This window comes from Aythya ferina (genome assembly GCF_964211825.1).
Source record: "Aythya ferina genome assembly, chromosome: 6".
In the NCBI taxonomy this organism is placed as follows: Eukaryota; Metazoa; Chordata; class Aves; order Anseriformes; family Anatidae; genus Aythya; species Aythya ferina.
In genome coordinates this window covers 25,038,475-25,052,956 of record NC_140303.1, presented here as the reverse complement: position 1 = coordinate 25,052,956, position 14,482 = coordinate 25,038,475, and the positions used below count along the sequence as shown (strand labels likewise).

The window sequence follows — 14,482 nt, the reverse complement described above, 5'->3', positions numbered from 1 at the left end:
CATCCAATGTAATGATGGTGAATGCAACTAAACGGTTTTACATTTTTTTCTTTAAACATGATTTATTTTTATTTTTTTAAGAAAACGACAGTATCACCTACCAAACCACTGTGCAAAATAAGTAAATGTATTTGGATTTATGCATATTAATGTTGTCCGATATTATTTGTTTTCATTCTTTGTTACACAGCACCATGCGACAGGGTATTGTTCAAAACGGAAAACAGCCTCAGTCCAAAGAAACTGCTGTAAGCATTCAGGTCCTGTGTAAATGACACAGAGCCTGCGGTATGTGAAGATGTGAATGCACAGCGGCTGAGCTGCCCCTGTTGGGACGTGTATACTAACTTCATTCCCAGCTACGGGACTTGCACCAAAACACTGCTGTGTAGGTTAAGGCACAGAGCCCTGCCTGTAGGCAAGTGTGTGAAAAGGCAAAGGCTTCTCATAACTCTTCGTGTTTTGTTTGCAAGCAGTACTATACAGGCGGTGGAGAGCAGTTTTAGAAGATGAACAGAGTCCGTAGCTCCTTCCTGCGGGTTGCATGAGCTGAACGGCCACACGTAGGAAAGGAATTTTTTCCCTCTGGCCCTGAACAAAGTGGGGTGTTGCAGATGCATGACTCAGGTCATGATTCATGCTCTGGTCTCCTCTTGTTTCCGGAGCAGTGCGCTGCTGCTAGATGAAGGCAGAGCCAAGTCAACAACCTACCTCTGAACAAACAGAGAGGAAGAGGAGGAAGAAGGATGAATTGCTCACCAACTGTGCAGTGAACAGCAGGCAGACAACCCAGGGTGTTTTCAACCCATGTTCACCTCACCCACAGCTCTGACCCAGCTGGTTTCAGCTGAGGGCGTGAGCAAACCTTTGTCCTCAATTTCCTTTGCATGGCTGAGCACTCTGAAAGGTCTGTTTGATTTTCAGATTTGAATAAACTTTCACACTCAAAGCCAAATAATCAAATCTCCCAACTGCACCAGAACTCAGGTGGAACCAGTGGAAAAATCACGTGGCTTCCAACCAGGACTGTCAGCCAGCCCACAGTGCTCAAAACATGCCAGGGATACCACACAGCCTATTGAATCTGGCCTAAGTTTCTGTTTGATTTTCACAGTCGCATTGTACACCACCCTGCCCTATAAGAGTGAGGTGGTGGGACCCCAGAGGAAGCACCTCAGCTCCACGCTGGTGGCTGGAACTGCTCTGAGCATTAGCATTAACCCCACAGCACTTAACTCCACAAGATGTCAGGTCTCTGCCCTTTAACTGGCAGCTTTCTGCAGCTTCCTCCATTCAGGTTAATGCTGAGTGCAAGCTCTACCTACTTTCCCTCTTACAAAAGGGCCAAAGGCAGCCCTGTGACACGCATGTTGCAGCCATATAGCATGAAATGCGATGAATAAGCAAAACAAGCTAGGTGCCTTGCTTTTGAAAAAACTGTAAGGAATGTGTAAGCACGATGTAGTCAGGCCTGATTTATCCAGACGTAAATTCTGAACTATGAGACTGGGACTAAATCACTTGTAAAAAGTACCTTTTCCACGCTGGTCTTACACAGAGCAAATAGACCTCTATTTGTTATAGTTGACCTTGCTATACTTAGGGGTACGGAACTCCAGTGCTTTGCTCAAACATAGGGTTTGAATAATGTCAATCTAGAGTAGCCAAAATAGATAAGCATGTTTACTTCAGCATCCAAACAGCTGCTAATAACTGAGAAAGTGGGCCAAGACGCTGACTGAAACCAGCTAGATTTATGAAGCTTTCAAGTTATTCTGAACACTGATGGTATGGTTTCTATTTACAGACACGCAGAATTCAGTCCACTCCTCCTGTCACAGGGCCCAGTCTCCCCCTTGGGAAAGAACAGGATTTAGGGTTTCAGGAGCTCTTTGTGCAACGTGCTGCCATCTTATGGCTATTCTGCTATTCTGGAGTAGGTATTACTTTAAAACCTGCAGGCATAAAGGCGGTCAGTACTAACTCCCCTGTGACCTTTTGGCAATATTTTGCCTGGCTACATATTTAAGAATCTGTCGAAACACACACCCTTGTTAAATGATTTGGTCATTTATGTTATATTTGGGTTATAAATTTTTGTTAACAGCTTTTTTTTTCTTTGCTTTTTTTTTTTTTTTTTATTTTTTTTAATTCCTTTCTCATCTACCACAGTAAACAGAACATTATTTCCAGTCTTTGTTATAAGCTCAGTTAACATGATTCTGAAATGTCAGAACTGTTTCCAATATCTTTGTTGACATAAATTATTCCTTTATTTTGCAAATCTTGTTTTATTGCTATGAGCATGTGTAGGAAGGAAATTTAAACCAGCAGGGTGCATTGATATGTAAACAGGGATATTGGAAGAATGACCTTTTACAGAAAGATTAGTATTTCTACAATTCTTAAAGAACTGGTGAGAACTGTTGGTATTACATACCTAAACAAAACCCATGCAAGACCAAGAACCTGCAAATGAAATATCTCTAAGTAAAAATAAAATCAACTAAATCAGTTTCAATTATCTTGGCTGAGTAATACAATAGGAATAAAGCAGAGCACGGTTTCCCTAACAATGCTTTCTAGGAGTTCAAAATGATTGATGATGTAAAGTCTATTAATAATATTCGATTGACTGATACCTTACGCTTACCTCAGCATCACCCTGTTTTGGCTGGACAATTAGCAAGACCAGAATTACCATAATTTAAGCTTTTTATTTTTTTTTTTTTCATTCTTAATGTTTTGCAGCATGTCAACATGTCCCAGAAGGCCATAAAGTCATGTTTTCTCTGTGAACCAATAAATTAACAGAAATTTCAATAGTTCAACACAGTGAAGGATCTCATAGATACCAAATACGTGTCCTTGCACCTTATACAGCTGTGTTCAGGAACATATCAAAATCTGTCATAAGACTGCTCAGACAGTTTCTCTTCCTGGCAGATAGGCAAATACAAAGTAGCTCTACTCACCTGTGTGGTATATGCAAGAACAAGGTGAATTCTGCATTATCCAACTCACAAGCAAATAAGCTCCATTTTACTGTGACACCCGCAGTCACAATGCTTTGTTCCTGTTACTCTCACTAGAAGACTGCTTCAGCAACTTTACTCTTCTCATCGCTGGAGACCTTCTAAACTCCAGCCTAGATGGATTAACTAATTTATATCCATTTGTTTTAGTGACAACATTGTCTAGTAACTTAAATAACTTCTTTCCTTTCCTAGTATTTGCCCTGCCCTTCGTTCCCCTCCCCTTGATGTATTTATAGACAGCAATTGTATATCGCTCATTCTTTGGTTTGTGTAGCACTACTTCTCTGCATTTCTTTCAATGCTCTTTCCTAATTGTGGGTGACAGACTGTTCACAGCACTCCAGAAGGGCTCTGACCAATGCCTCCTACGCTGGAGCCTATACGTAGTATTCCTTCCTCAGCTGCCTGCATCATATCTAAGGAGGATCATTTTTTGCCTTTTCCATGACTCAATCCCAACCCTGTGAGCATCCTTCTATGACTGATCAAGACATTATGGTCTTTCTCCTGTCCACTTGATAATTTTAAGTTTATAACAGAAATAATTTCCACCTCAGTTTGTGCTATGAAATTCAACCCCACACATCCAGCTCTCAGGTTCCCGGACTGCCCATATAACAGGATGGATATTTTTCTTATTTGAGCATGCCATTTTTAGCAGCAATGAAAGCATTAATAATTTCAGAGATTAGCTGAAACTGTAATACTTGAAAATCTGTTTGTAATCTCTGATAGCCCAGTAATTCCTTTTTTAGAACAGATGGTATCTTCCATACATATTCTCAGCCCTTATATATTTAATCAAACACTTATTGCTTTCATTCTATTTTTTCCTTTTCATATCCACATCTTTATTTGTTATTTCTAGCAAAATGTGTACACAATTTGCATATGGTTAAGGTCAAATTAATGAAATTCTACATGTGAGGTCACTTTTCCTCCACTTTTCTCTCTTCTTTGATTTGATAGGTCTTTTAAGAAAAACTTGCTCCTGTATTTGAAATTTAATTTGGTGTTCTTTCAGCATTTTAGGATGGATGATGGACATCATTCCACTATGAGCCTACTCTGTTCTTTGGATTTAATTTTCAAGTTTGCAAATGTTAGTTCTTATTTCTGTGGATTCTTACCATCTTATTTATTTTCATCTGTGATCTCTACCATCCTCTTCATAGAAAAAAAATATTACTTGGCTTGGGCAGCATTTACACTATCTTTAATCAATGTCCCATCCTTACCACATGCCAGACCTCCCTTCATCTTTCTGGTATAAAAAGCTTTTAGTCTTTGTGCTTTGGTTTACAGATGGTAAATCTGTTCGCCACTTAACAAATATGACTGCACTCTACACTTCTTGGTGTCCAAGATACAGCTGCTTCCCCTATGTCTTTCACTCTTTGCTCACTCCTAATATATTTTTTCTCACTCTTAATACAATTATTTATATATTAAGATATATATAGATATTATTTCTTCAGCAAGGTGTTAACACACTTCATTCTCTACTTCCAGCAGAAAGTGCAGATTAATTATTATTTTTATATATATTTAAAGAAATTCTAATCCTAACGCTTGGAACTTGCATCCACTTGACAACACTAGCTAGTTCCTCCAGTTTCTCAAAATTTGTTCTTCTGAAGTACTGTATATAACAGACCTATTTTTGTTTATTCTTTCACTTATTTTCAATTTAATCAAGTTGGGATAACATTAGCTAGGTTATTTTCTACAACCAGCTGCTCTATGGCATCACTACCTAACAAAGACCACCTAGAATAGCATCATATTAGTCCGGTGACTGCATAGTGATGAAATCTGCCAGCTATCACACCCTGGAATAACTGGCTCTGCTGTTATCAGTAACATTTGCTTTATACTCTATTTCTGTTCCATCAAAATTTCCCATAACAATACAATGCTTGGAAGTTTCGCCTTCATGCCTGAAGTCATCTGTATTACAAATATATCTAAGAGTCCTTTAGTGGTCCTTCAGAAGACCCTTATTCACCATACTTTGCCCCAAAAGTTTGACAAATTCCACCCCACCCATGCTGTCTCTGCATTGTTACTGAGTGATGCCTTTGTACATTTGCTTTTATTTTTAGTTTTCATTACAGTCTACACATCAGTTTAAGAGTGCTTCAGTCATACACTAGTCATCAACCATACTTTGTTATCATTGAGAGATTCAGGGTCATCCTGGACCCTGCGCTTCTAGCCTGTGTTTTCCTGCATGCAGTTTTTGTATATAAATACCTCAGATTGTCTTCTATGATGTTGCACTTTTTTTCTTTTTTTTTTTTTTCTTTTTTTTAATTACATGGTTCACATTCTTTTTATTCCTGACATCGAGACCATCCACCTCATGTTCCCACCCATGTTAATACTTATTTTTCCTCTTCGTGTTTTTTCCATCATATATTTTTCGCCCCCATGCATTCATCATTTCCTTCTTTTCAGGACCATGCATGGAAATTACTTACAAGTGTCCCCCAGCCTTCTCTCCTATTTTCTTGCTTACAATACTTTTACTGGTTATACGGATATATAAATATATATTGTCAGCATGCGATATTTTGTAGTATTGTTACATGATATAATCATGTTATACTGTATTGATATCAACTACAGGAATACTACTTCCAGAAAATGAATACCACACCTTCTCAGATGGAGTTCATCTACTTTTGGTGAAAAATCCTCTGTTCTCTCAAAAGATAAATGCCTTAAAACACTCCTCATAACATCAATTCTTAAGACATCTGCTACTCTTTATTGTCTTGCATACTTTAACACACCCTCTTCAGGAATGAAACTCTGTAATGGTGGTTTTTCCTTCAGACAGTTTTCCCAGTTTGTGTTCTTCTCAGTGCTCTCTCCTTCCACCTTTTATCCTACAATGCAAGCTGATGCAAAGTCATGTTTCGTCTCAGAAATGACTGCATTGCCACAGATGCTAAAAGGTCTTATTGTTTTATTAAAAAATTAAAAATTAAAAAATGGATGCACATACTGTGCATGCATTTGCCTGGAATACAATCATTTCACCTTGAAATTATGCTGTAGGAATGCTGATGACTTCATATTTGTGGGGTAGTTTTAAAACAGCTTCAGATAAGAGAGAGATGTTTTTTAAAGAAAGTGATAAAGTAAAAGCTTTAATTTACTTTTGAACCCAAGTACTTGTAAGAAGTCTCATCAGGTCTCCTGAAGGCATTTTAGTCACTTGGAGTTAACCATTACCTGAAACTACGTGGGGAGAAAAAAAAAATAAAAAAGAAAAAGAGGAAAAAAAAAAGAAAAAAAAAAATCAAAGCCAGCCTACAATACAGTGTGTGTTTAGGAAAGAAATGCAGACACTGAGTCATAGCTATCAGTTATTCATTATACAGTCAGTCAGTTATGATGTGACCCTTCCCAACATTACTCTTACTTTTGATTTACCGTATGTTGCTGACCTGGTGGATGAGACTCTACATTAGGGCAAGACCCTACCCACCCTAATCAGGTGAGACACTTGAGAGTCTACTGTAAGGTCATCATATGAAAAACATAAATAAGGGTAAAGAGGTTACTGAACATACTATATTAGTCAACCTAACAATTACCATGTGAGGTAGGAGGAAAAGATACATAAAAATCCAGTTCTCTGCATGGATTGCAAAATGGCATAGAAAGCCTTATTGACAAAATCTAACAGAGAATGATATAATTTCTTCCCAGAGAGGAATAAAGGATTTATTTATGAAGAGTGAAAGCTTTAGGAATGCCTATGCTGGTACCTTTAGCACCTGAAGAACCAACCCTGAAACTATTATAATTTAGCATGTCTGGCTCATGAGACTGATTCAGGAGAAACTGGGGAAAACAACCATTACTGCAGAATCTGTTGTTTCACTATGTTGCTTTAGCAATGTTATTGGCCTAGAGGTAACTACAGCACACGTGTCCATAAACAGGTAAGACAGACATTACTCAGCACTGTAAAACTCCCCCAGATTGGTCAATATCCAAGGGAATTTTCACCCTGTGTCTACAACAAACGTCCACCACTCACTGATGGTTTACAGATTTGAAGGAGAATCTGTGCAGTTGCTGCAGCCTGATGAAGGTGTGCAGTCTGTAGCCAGTACAAAGGATGAGCGACAGCTGAGTTATTGTTAATTTGGAAGAGGCATCTGAATGCCCTTTTAAATCAGAGAACAATCACCGTGCTCAGGAACGTCTGAGAGGAACAGTAGACACCAAGGAGGAATTCAAACAGATTGTACACTGGTGCTATGACTACACCCAGAGAGCGTGCCAGGTCATGAACACGTTATAAGCAAACCTCCAGGGAACAGTAAACACAGGTCTGAGGTTCACACACAGGAGATGCCCCTTTCTCTGCATTTTCTATAGACAACAGTCAAAAATAGACTGGCTCCAAAGATGGGCACATTAGGTGTTCACTTACACAGAACAAATCTGGGCCAGAAAATTAATAATCCAACATATCAAATGTTAATTTTTTTTCAGCTATCTTTGTGAAATTCAAAGTTATGGATATTCCTATACTGTTCTGTAGTTTGAACTTTCTTACACAAGGGAAAACCACAAATGCCCACGTTTTCCTGTTTCACATTAACTTAAAGATAAAGGGCAATGGTACACAACCTACTACTCAAATCGTGGTAACAATTTCAAGCAAGATTATATAATAAATAGTGCCAGTAGCAAACTGAATATGCTAGCAGTGGCTTGGAGAAAGTACATATTTATCTGTTCTTATTATGTCATCATTTTCTCTCACGTTTTTTTGTAAGCTGCTCAATATTTATGGTTTAAAAGCCATAGAAAAACAAACAAGAACATTACAATTACTTATTCAGAGTGTGACTGGGTTTTTGGAACCTGCTGATAAACAGCTATTCATGATACCAGTGCAAAGTCGCATTACTGATAAAGGCATTCATTTCACAAGTCTCATCTAACATCGGTTTGCTCATATAGAATAATAAAGTCTATTTTTCCCTTCATTCTCCACTGATACCTATGTTCTCATGTGTTACTATCTGATTTATTCTTACCACTTCTACAGTGGTATTTTTCTTTCCTCTCCCCCCTGCTTCTTCAAAAGCACCTCTTAGTTTTATTTGCTATGTTTTTGTGTTGAGCAATGATAGTTTGATTTAGCTAATGCTTCTGAACTTAGATATTAATGAATCTTCCAAGTCTTGGCCTTTTGTTTACATTCTTCTAAGTTCACAATCTTCATAGCATACTATTTTCTTAATGGTCCTGGTATTGTGCTTCTTTTGTTATTATAGTGATGAAAATTGCTTGAGGAAGATCACTCCTTGGAAGAAGCTGCTCCTCTCTTGCTACTAGTTCAAGCTCAGACAGAGCATTGCAAGCTCCTGCCTTGACAGCCTGTGGTTGAGATTTCTTTCTGTTTATAATTTCTATTAATACCCTGAATAACAGCACAGGCATCACAGATGCCCTGATTTTATGAGGACAGCAGGTAAATTCTGCCCGAAAAATAACAGTCCCTTGTTGAGAACAGGGGATTTCCAAATCTGAGCCTAAATGCCTGGGTGGACAGCCAAACATAGGGGATACAGAGGCCAGGAAAAGGTCAGAGAGGGAGCAATGCTTGCTGAAGATGATTTTAAACAGCCAATTGAGGTATTGGCTGTGCTTTTAACATCCACTGCTACTGGATCAGAGGAACTGATGCTAGCATGGCACTGTGGGACCAAAGGAAGCAAGAAGCATCCTCCGATGATGATAAGGATCACTGTTACAAGTAGGTTTTCTGTCCTGGGGGTGGGAAGATAACAGCAGCATTCTTAGTCCTACCCTCTAGATGGTTCTGCTTGGGTAAGGAAAAAAAAATAAATAAATAAAATAAAATAAATCTCTACATGACCTTAATAAGAAACCTCTGCAGACATAGCCAGTTGGCTTTATCACGCAAGTGCTGTTCCTATGTGGTCTGGTAGGGTCGCATTTCAGGAGCAGCTACCAGTAAATGAAACCTCATTTTGATCAAGCTCTATCTCCCAGCTGACAAACCTACAGATGGCTGAGTATTGCCTTGTCACAGCCTCCAGGCTGTCTGGGTGCCAGCAATGGGGAAAAAAAAAAATACTCTGATGGGGAAATCCATCCTCAGATCTGTACCTCTGCATCTCTGAGAAAAGGATGCCAACCACTGTGAGAACAGTGCTGCTCTGGCTCTGCAGGTCTGATGAATCCACTGCAACTGCTTGGGTTGCTACTGGAAGTAAATGCTTGTCAAATGCATCAGGGAAAAATCTGATGCGTGAATTTGTGTTTTCTTAGATACAGGATTCTGGAGAGCAAGTCAGATAAGCTTTGGATGCTGTTGAGATGCTGACCAGGTCACAGGAGTCTGATTTATGAGCATATTCCTATCCTCCTAAACTTTCAAAATGAAATGTTGTGAATGACTGCACAGGCATCTTATGAGTTTCCCCCGAACCCTTAGCAGACAGTGTGAATGTTTTAATTAAAGCTTTGACAGAGAAGTAGATCAGGACAACTGTATCATTTTCCTTTCGTGGCATGTTTCAGCAAGCTGATGCAGATTGCTAGGTCGATGAGATATATCAATATTATAAGACACACCATGTGTCAGGCTGAACACATTAAAGGCTGACGTTAAATTTTAACATGGGTCATGAATCACAGACTTATTCAGCCACCCAGAATTAATATCAAATGAAAAGTCTGGGTAACAAGTTTCTTTTGTTTTGGCTTTATATAAGTAGGAGGATGAGGAACATGAACAAAGGTTCATATATGAAAACAACTTGAACTCTGCTCATGTAGGAACAATTCAGACATTCATGGTGCAGAGAAATAGACAGTTTGCACTTTATAGAAGAGCTTATCATAACTCTCTGAGAACTAAAATTTTGACAACTTGATGTTGGGGGAGCCTGTTAAGAATAAGTCCAGTCAAAAAAAAAAAAAAAAAAAAAAAAAAAAAAGTGAATATTAAAAACTTTTTTTTTTTTTAAATTGTCTCCCACATCTCCCAGAGAAAGAATAAGCAATGTTTAAACCAAATGCTGTTTTACTCAGTCCCTCCCCTTTTGACCATTTATTGGCATTCATAGCTAAATTTTCTTAGACAGGTGTTCAACTAAAATTATTTGGGGTTAGACCTAAACCACACAACTCAGTCATGAAAACACAAACCAGTGACTTAACTCCACTGAGTAGTCTTTGACTTCACTGGTAGACCCTACAAATTGTAGTATAAGCTCTTACATTTCTGTCCTTGGGACAATACATTATCATGATTCATCATTCTTTATCTATCTTTTTATCTTCATTTCTTTTATAGCTCACCTCTGTCTAGACCAACACATAGCTCCTTATAAACACATGCTTAATCATAACCAGACGTGCAAGCTCAGCTGGGCAAATATGTGATGTTCTCTAGTACTTCTCATCAGATCAAGTTTCCCTTTCTATTTCAGTAGGATGGAAATATTTTGTTCTCAGAAACAAAAACCTTTATTATTTCCTCCTTATTGTAGGACATGTGTTGATGAAGTATCTCATGATGAAATTCCCTGTGGACTATTATTGAAAATACGTGCTGCAGTAAGACTATTCATTCACTTTCCGCACATTTTTGGTAAGCCTGTGGTACCTCAGAACATGTGTCTGTCACTAAGGACAACACAGAAGCCTTCACAGGACTCTAACAGCTGTGCCAGAAGCAAGAGCTTTTTTGGCATCCTGAATAGCAGTAGCTCTACAATGAAAGGGAATTGTTCAAAAATGGCACAATCATTAGAAATGGTGGCACAGCAAAAGAAGCGCTGAGAGCATTGCAAACAGAGACGTAAGTAACAGGTCTATTCATAGAAGTGCTTTTCCCCGGGGAATGGAGGCTTGTGAGTGACTTCATTAACTGCTGACAGCAGACAGACTGCACTGCGCTGGGAGTGAAAGGGAAACAGTCATCAGATGGCCTCAGCCACAACTGAGGAAATGCACAGAAGAGATAACTGGCAAGTGTGGTGTTTTCTTCACTATTCAGAAAAAGTTAGTCATCCTTAAATTTAATGGTCTATTTCATTCCTTTTGGCAGAGCAATCTTTTTGTATACGGACTCACTATTTGCACAAAAGGTTCTTCTGACAATTAAATGCACTGTTGGAAACATCCCAAATTGTGGAAGGTGATGTCTGAATTCCAGACAAATTGTTAATTATAAGGAAAAACCCCAGATACCTTGGCATTTGTTACTTTCAATAGCCAGAAGACACTTAGGAAGCCTTGTTATATGTCAACGCCATGCTGTATTTGACCTCTCACACTGTGTGCAGTGGAATTTGCCTCACTGCACAGTCAGCTGAACCTGCACTCTCTTTGGTGTCTCCAGCATATTTCTTCACAGAAACAGGGTTGTACAGACCAGATGACCTATATCTCTAGAACTTCTTTTGACAAGCCAAAAGCATCCACCCCACCAAACCTACCTTGAGAGTGTGCTATGTATTAGCTTGAAGGTGTTCTCCACTCTCAGAGACCATACTAGCAGCTAAACAGTTGATAGATGAAATATGGCATTTTCTATACATAATTACCTCCTACTTTGTTCCCAACATAAAGATAAGGAAAACAATGTAAGCTTACCTCCCATTCTCCAATACGCTTGAGCATTTTTTGGGCACGGAGCAGACCTGTCCAATGCTGCAACAGTCTTGCACAGCAGCTCTGCTTCCTGCTGTATCACAGGGAGCTTCTCTTTCTCTGCATAGCAGCTTTCTTGCTCCTTACCAGCCCTGCAGCTGACCTTTCTTTTTAAAAGCACACCACTGTCCTACTCCCCCTAACTTCAATTTTCTCTGTGGACCCTCCACGCTCACTGGGTGCGTGCACTTCAACAATTAATACCTTGATTATTGGCTTTCTCTAACAGGTCTCTCACTGTCCAAACCCTATCTCCTCTAGGAGGTTTAAAGAGAACTGGCCTAAAATGCCACCAGTCAAAAGTCCTATTCTTCCCAGAGGAAATACTACTAGTCCTTCATAACCAAGCAGGCTATTTATAGGGATGGTGACAGTGTGTCTAACCCCACAGCACAATGAGCATGACACAGTCCACAGAAGACGTGATGATAGAGGCTGTTCATAAAATCAAAACTGGAATTCATATGCTGTATGTCAATAGTGATTTAAGCAACCACTTTCCTGCCTCTCTCCAGGGGGAAGAAATAAAAGCCCTGTTAGCACAGGGACACGCAGCACAACCTCTCTGGAATAATTAATCCATTACTTTAGAGACTGGTGTTAAGGCCATTCTGGTTTCTAAATCCTTTTATTTGCTATAACCTTAATCTACTCTATTCCTGTACATTCAGTGCTTCTGCCTCCAGCTCTCTTACTTTCCAATCAGGTCACTTGTAGTTTCTGAAGGTGCTTTTTCACATTGCACATTAAGTTCATTTTAACAGATCAAAATTTAGGTTATTTGACCAGGTTAGCAGAACGTGCTTAGTTTGGGATGCACAAAAGAATCCCAGACAAACCCCAGACAAAATCAGAAAAAGCACCAAGGCAGAGTTACATTAGGATATGAGCAAGAAAGCATCAGCATCAAACAGATCACAACATAGAAGAACAAATACCTTATCTCTCTTCTAACACTAAGTGGGCACACAGAACAAGAGCACCCCAGCATATGTCTTATTTTTCTGGGCAGGGGATGAAGAGCTGGGGTAGCACTATATGAAAAGGGAAAGCAAACAGAAAGGAAGCAGGGTGAGGTCAGGATCTGTTCTGGGAGCGCATGGAGAATTGGAAAAGCAGGAGTGAAAGATCAAGCAGGGGACATTGTGTGTAACAGGGCTGGGGACTGCTGTGCCCAGGGCGCCCTGAGGTGGCCCAGCAGGCACAGCAGCCACTGGGCCCCTCACCACACCGGGCCACCCACTGCAGGAGCAGAGGGCCCCAGAGCTCCACCACAGGCCTAGGCCCCAGTTGGAGACCTCTCACCACCAGCAGTGGTGGTGTTGATGCTACTGCTGCTTCTTCCTATCCACTGTACTAAATAAAAGCAAACTCCTCTCTGCTAGGCCCAGTAGAAACTTAACAACCACTGCCTCGTGTGCAGCCCTGTCAGCTGATGCCCACAGGTGGGGAGAAAATAGGCCCAAGATCACTCTCTCCCTGCTGCAAGGTGTGGGGCCTGCTGGAGGTTACTTTAATACCAGTATTGCCTACACCTGCATCTGCTTTTTGACAGAAACTTGCCTTGGGCCCGAGATGGCTTTGCATTCAGTAAAGCCCGTGCTGGGGTGTGAGAGGAGAGGGGTGGTAGGCCATTTCCTCTGAGAGCATTCAGTCTGTGGAGGTGGTTCAGGGGAAAGGGAGGAGGGGAACAAACAGCAGGCAGGAAAGCTTCAGGGAACCGTGCATGTACCCAAAATGGAGGTAACATTAGCAGCAGTGAGGTCAGAGCAGAGTAGTAAGTTACACTCTAAGAGAAAAGTGCCCTAGGACTGGGTGGAAAAACTATCAGAGAATAAATTTTGCTGAAGAGGAACAGTAACACTCATTGCTACCTATAAATCCAAATCGTGGCTTTTTATTGATACATCCCTAGGAGCTAATTAGGGCCTAAAGTTCTAAATTGGCAGCTGACTTCGAAGCCTGGAGACCATGTATGTGGAGCAAGGTGGTGGGAGGTGCTTCCCTTCCCACCCCATTTCTGGCATTTAGCCTCAGTCAGACACAAGCCACTAATCGCCTTGGCAAGCTGTGCCTGGCGCACAGGGTCACTGAGCAGTGCCCACCACACGCCAAACTCAAGAGCTGCTCGCAGTGACCAGGATGCATGGGATGAAAGAAGCTGGGCCCAGCAGGTGCAGGCTGCTGATACACAACATGGCTGCACCGCATGGCATCTGCCTTGGTGTCACACAAACCCAGCAACCAAGCTCTGTGGAGCAACCTCTGCTATGTGTTTATACATATTTCTATAATACAAATCATAAAGGCCCTTTTCCTGGGCTTTTACTGTCAATGTGATAATAGGATTCCCTAATGTGCCAATTCCCAAATAAGTGCCCTTGAAAACAGAACTTAAATGTCTAAAGAATGACCTTCAATTATATCATGTAGTTCATTAAAGCTGGGGTGGTGGTGATCTTTATTTTTTTGTATTTCTATTTACTTCAATAAGGGTAAACTCAGTTTCTAAGTGAAACACCTCAAGTCCTCCTTTCTCTAGGGTAGTCTAGCTACATTTTTAGAACATTAGTTTTTTCACTTTATTTTTTTAATCTGATGATTTGAGGAGGATAGGTATACAAACTCCAAGTCAGGATGCCAGACACTAGGGAGGACAGAATATTCTCCATACTCCTTAGCTGCCACATGGGGCCTAAATATCTGCAACTCAGCTTGACAGT

The 14,482-nt window shown here is 40.2% G+C and overlaps 1 protein-coding gene across 4 annotated transcripts in view; it reads right to left on the bottom strand.

Moving 5' to 3' along the window:
- Window positions 1–14,482, bottom strand: part of ITGB6 (integrin subunit beta 6) — a 53,510-nt gene that overhangs the window by 36,223 nt on the left and 2,805 nt on the right. For 2 of the 4 annotated variants that reach the window (XM_084524222.1, XM_084524224.1), the window contains exon 1: window positions 11,703–12,997. The exons of the other annotated variants lie outside the window; for them this stretch is intronic. The gene's annotated coding sequence lies outside the window, so the exon portion shown is untranslated. Of the gene's footprint in view, window positions 1–11,702; window positions 12,998–14,482 lie in introns of those variants that run through there. 4 annotated transcript variants of the gene reach the window in all.